A 6000-nucleotide genomic window follows, 5' to 3' on the forward strand; every position below is an offset into this window, starting at 1 on the left:
TAAGAGATTTTCTGCTGGAGCAAAAAGCTCCTGTGGTAAACAATGTGTCCTAAAAGGAAGAAACAAGAAATTTAATATTTTGTGATAATTTGTATGCCAAATAAAAAAAAAATACACCTAAGCATCAGCTTCCATTTACAACCAAGCACTTTTTCCTTTTAAAAAAAAATCACCTTTTTGTGCCTTGTGTTCTTGATCTATAAAGACAAACTACTCCTGAAGAGCACCTGCAGAAGAAAAGCTCCATGAAATCAGTTTACAGAGGAAATGTTAATATCAATGTTTGAGTGAGCCATGTTTTGAGCAGGGGCTTGGACCGGGTGACCTCCAAGGGTCAGTCCAACCTCCCCTGCAGTTCTGCATCTCACTGCCAAGGGCACTCAGCACACTGCATGTCTGCCATCAGAAAAAGAGCTTGCCTGGTAGCTTCTGTCATGGGGCCATGGCAGGAACAGGGGGTGAAATTGCCTCTGATCTCCAGGCTGAATGATGGGCTGGTAAGGACATTACCAGGCAGGCTCTTGCCCTCATCTCTCTGCCAGAAACTGCTGTCATTATCCCAGCAGCAAGAGAGCTGGATGCACTTCCACGCTTTTCTCACCCCATTTCTGTGTCTTAAACCCATCCACAGTGAAGACGGAATGGTGCTAATACACAAGGTGTGACCAGGAATGGGTGAAGTGCCCCAACTTGTCCCATTTTTCCTCTTCCACTAAATGGTGGCAACCTCTGTCAGAAAAATACTGCAGACAGGAGGTGTAATACTGGAAATTGCTGCATCTAAATCTGTCATAGCGTTTTCACAGGGTTTTTGAACATAGACAGGAAGGGTAATTTCTAGCCTGCAGCATACATGTTTTCTCCTGGTCATGAACTTCTGTGTGTGCGATTCCTACTTCTAATACAGTTACTTCACGTGACATTTGCAAGTAGTTGAGTTCCAGGATATATTTCTGCCTACAACAGCAGCCATCTGCCCTTTCTCTGGCAGATACCAGATAGTCTGAGTTCTCCTCCTTTTAATTTATAAATTATGCAGTAATGCATCATCAAAGGAACCTTTTAGTTACCGCTAATTTTAAAGAATATAGTTCCTCTTCTTTTGTGTGACTGAATGTGTGATGTTTCGTAACGTAAAGCAATTAATTCAGCAGGATGTTTTTTTCATCTTTTCATTAATAATCCCTCTCACTTGAAGCACACAACCCCATTCACTCCAAAGGCACTCAAACCCCGGATTATGCTACTGACTTATAACAATTTATGCTGAAGCCCAGGGAAGAAAGGGGAAATTTTTGCCAAAAAATAGTCGATACCTTTTTATGAGCTCTGCTGTAGACTGTCTGTGCCCACTCTCAGAAAACAGGAACCTAATTCCCAAGCTTTCCAAAGATGCAATACCTGTTTCAATGACTGACTTTAGCAGAATTTCAACCTGTACATCTGCTAAAACACCTGAGAAACAGTACTCTTGGGAAAGAACTTTAATTAAAGCAACAGACTATGCTGAAGAGTATCAAGTTTTATTCTGATCTTCATCACCGTCTTTATGGTTCATAAGTCTGATGATTTTTTGTGCCTTAGTTTCTCCCATATGCAAAATTAGATCTTTATCTAATACACGGGAATGTTGAGAACCTTAATTTTTAGTCTGTAAAGCATTTTTTCATCTTCACCTAGAAACAGAAGTCTAATACTTTCCCTGTACTTTCACATGTTAATTCATTCAGAAAATCAGATGCTGATATTTAGCATGTCCACAATTTTTTCTCTGCCCTTTCAGCAGCGAAGAAGACTAACATGCCTGGAATTAGCTGTTAGTTTCAAGAAAACAATTCACACGTACTCTTTTAGTATCTATGCTTTACAATATGCACATACTGAAAAACATAAAAGGCGTGTACTAGGGGACAAGGAATTGTAGAATTTAATTGTTTTAAAAGTTTTGTTGCCTTCAAGGGTGTACAGTTGATATATACTTATGTTTTTATTGCTAAGTCATATTATCAAACTATACCCTTACCACAATAATAATTTTTGCTAGTAAGGATGATTTTCAGAGGCCTTGACAAGATAGGGAGCACCGAGCCAGGGCTGCAGGCAAACAGGGGGCATGTCCTGCGTGATTCAGACTAAGATGGCCCAGGTTTGCTCTAGAAGATGTTCTTTTGCTGGTGCAGAACACTGTCGGTATCAGAGACACAACAGATAATAAGGCCCCTCTGTTCTTCTTATGCACTTCTATTCCTCTTTCTGCCCCTCTATTCCTCTCTGGTGAGAGCCCACTTGGAGTATTGTGTTCAGTTCTGGAATACGCAATATAAGAAGGATATGGAACTGTTGGAACGGGTGTAGAGGAGGCCACAAAGATGATCTAAGGTTTGGAGCACCTCCCATCCGAGGACAGGCTGAGAGAGTCGGGGCTGTTCAGCCTGGAGAAGAGAAGGCTCCAAGGAAAACTTATAGCGACTTTCTAATACCTGAAAGGGGCTACGAGAAAGCTGGGGAGGGATGATTTATGAAGGCTTGTGGTGATAGGACTAGGAGGAATGGGTATAAACTGGAGAGGGGCAGATTTAGACTGGACATAAGGAGGAAATTCTTCACAATGAGAGTGGTGAGGCCCTGTCCCAGGTTGCCCAGGGAAGCTGTGGCTGCCCCATCCCTGGAGGGTTTCCAGGCCAGGCTGGATGGGGCAGGATTGTCTTTAATGTTCCTTCCAACCCAAACTATTCTATGATTCTATGACAAATACAGGGAATTGCTGTGATCTTTCTTTAATCAGAGTGTCAGCAATTTACTTCTATAGGTTTGAGCACCAGTTGTGGGAGTGCTGTTTTGGAGGACAACATAAACTAAAGCAATGAGTATGGGGAGGTCCATGTGGAGGTTGTGGAACCCACTAAAGCCTTCTAAGAAAAAAAGTATCCAGCCTTACCTCTGCCTGTTCTTTTAGTTGAGTCCAAACGTTGATCCCATCCATCACTTACTTCTTAAGCAGGAGGACATATGGTAGTGTGGCAAAAGTCGGACAGCAGCAGAGGAAGAAGAAATGATAGGGTCATACTGATAGTCCTAAAACAGGGGAACAATATCTGAACAGACTAGGAAGAGAGAAGAGTTACAGTAGGTACTATAGAGGTCTGTGGATTTGTGAGGAACACACGCTGTATGGAAAGGACTGAACGTTCATGGTCTCTTTCTATTCAAGTACAATCAGGCATTGAATGAGGATAGTTGGCGACATGCTTAATACAAACAAAGGTGAAGCACTACTAGAAACGTTTACAAATTTCTTTGAAATTACTTTAGAAAACAAATATTCAAGTTGGATCGATTAATTCTAGTGGCAATGCTCTTATATTTCTGTGAAACATTATCTAGTCTCTCAAAAAATATTATTTAGTTCTGTATTTTAAAAACAACGCAGATCCTTCTGCCTACTTCCTCTCCGGTATCCACTGGGGACATTCTGTCAAGAGATCAGTGTTAGGACAAGACTATAGAATCATAGAACCACTAGGTTGGAAAAGACCTTTGAGATCATCATCTCCTACTGTACCTGTCCTCTACTAAATCATATCCCCAAGCACTTCATCTCCCCACCTTTTAAACCCTTCCAGGGATGGGGACTCCACCCCCTCCCTGGGCAGCCTCTGCCAGGGCCTGAGAACCCTTTCAGTGAAGGAATTTTTCCTGATGTCCGGTCTGAACCTGCCCTGTTTATAGTGATGATGTATGTGAGTGGGTGTAATTCTCTTTGCACTGTAAACACAGGGCTATTGATCCCTCAACACCGCAGCCGTTAGCCTAGCACGCTCACAGGGAGATCTCTTTCGGGGCACAATTCCTGGCTGTGTTTGGGCGGTGTTGCGCAGTGCCAGGAGCACAGCACGAGCGCTTGCATTACCAGCCATGGGAGACTAATCCTGTTATTACTTGATTTGCCCTTGGTGCTGAGCCAGCCCAAAGGTGCCTGAGCTGCAGACAAGAGCTGAGAGGGATTTGGACAGGAAAATCCACAAATCCCTCGCAGCTACTGGAAATCAGCGTCGTTGTGCATCCTTGTTTCTGGGCAGGCATAGGTAGGCAGTCAGATCAGCCCACAGCTGACTGAGAAGAAGGCTCAAAATCCTTTTTGCACAGTTCTGCTTGGCAATCGCTATCAATCACAGCCTGTCTTACACTACGCTCTGCCAGGAAAAGAAGTCATAACATCATAGCGGCACAGACATATGGGCCTGGAAGGGACCAGAAGAAACTATGTAGTCCAGTGAAGCTGTGCCAGTTGCAATAATCCCTTATGAGCCTTTGGTGTTCCCCACCAGTGCTCAAAGTGGCAATTGAGACACACGGAAGACAGCAGCAGTGCAGGCTGGTGTGGGGAGGGAAGAACAGCAGCAAAAGGAAAAGAGCAGGGGCTGGGAGGCAGGCAGCAGAGTAGCAGGAGGAATCGGAAGTGAATCATAGAATTCCGAGGTTGGAAAAGACCTTTGAGATCATCAAGCCCAACCATACCTGCCATTCTTTGGATGGTGCCCTCACTTTCTGGCACTTAATCAAATCTATTCCCTATTTGGCATCAAGAAATACGACATCTTACCAGTTTTCTAACTCTGATAGATCAGCAAAGAAGTCAAAAATGTAAAGATTTATTTGGCTTGATTTGTTCCGAACAAATCCACAATGACTGTCTCCATCACTTTATTATCTACTTTGTGTCTTTACTTAGTTGTTTCAATCTTTCTCTGGTATCCCCGTTAAGGTGCTCAATGTGTTACTTCGTTTTTCTTTTTCTTTAAGTACAGATAGTATGTGAAGGCTTTTCTAGGGCTCTGAGACCTCTTGATCCTCCATAAATGTCTGAAGACAATCACTAATAGTTCAGCCATCGCTGAACTGCACCAAGTTTCACCTGACTCTGCTGACTGGAACGTTTCTAACTCATCTAAATGTTTTTCAACCTGCCCTTTCTCTCTTCTGATCTGTGATTTTCTTCCCTTGTAAAAGTTAATTGCACCAAAGATCTGATTGCAATTAACCTTGAGACAGTAAGTCTTTCAGCCTTTCCTATTTCATCCCAGCAGAAAAAAGCTTTTGCCATCAAATTAAAAAGAAATACGTTGTCTATACAGTACCAGAACCTCACTAAACCATTTTCATGATGCACCACAAGGTGTTTGTCCTCTGAGTAGTCCCAATGCAGTTGTGCTCTCCAGTGATGTTGGACTTGCAGGACTGACCCCTCTCTCAACTGATTAGTACTGACTGCTGTGCCAGAACCGCTTGACCACACAGCCATAGAATCACAGAATGGTTTGGGTTGGAAGAGATCTTAAAGATCATCTAATTCCAACCCCCCTGACACGGACAGGGACACCTCCCACCAGACTGAGTTGCTCAAAACTGCATTGAGGCTGGCCTTGAACACTTCCACAGATGGAGCACCCACAGCTTCCCTGGGCAACCTGTGCCAGTGCCTCACCACCCTCAGCGTGAAGGATTTCTTCCTTATATCTAATGTAAATCCACACTCTTTCAATTTAAAGCCTTTACCTCTTGTCCTACCACTACATGCCCTTGGAAAAAAATCCCTCCCCAGCTTTTCTTTAGGTCCTGGAAGGCTGCTGTAAGATAGATTTCCACGGAGGCTCCTCTTCTCCAGGTTGAACAGTCTCAGCTCCTCAGCCTGCTTTGATAGGAGAGGTGCTCCACCCCTCTGATCATCTTCTCGGCCTCTTCTGGAGCAGCTCAAACAGGTCTATTTCCTTCTTATGTTGGAGGGCTCCAGAGCTGAACACAGCACTCCAGGTGGGGTCTTCTTACCTCCCCATCTGAGTTCACTCTCCATGCAAGAGGAATCTTTCTCCTTTGTTTCCCAGCTTAGATGGAGGGTTGAGGACTAGACTTATAAATACCCAGTACAGTCCTAGCTAGAGGCGGATTACTGGAAGATGTTTGATTTTACATTTACGAGCAGGAAGTCAGTAACCTTTCTAA

Source organism: Cuculus canorus, chromosome 3 (assembly GCF_017976375.1).
Source record: "Cuculus canorus isolate bCucCan1 chromosome 3, bCucCan1.pri, whole genome shotgun sequence".
Lineage (NCBI taxonomy): Eukaryota > Metazoa > Chordata > Aves > Cuculiformes > Cuculidae > Cuculus > Cuculus canorus.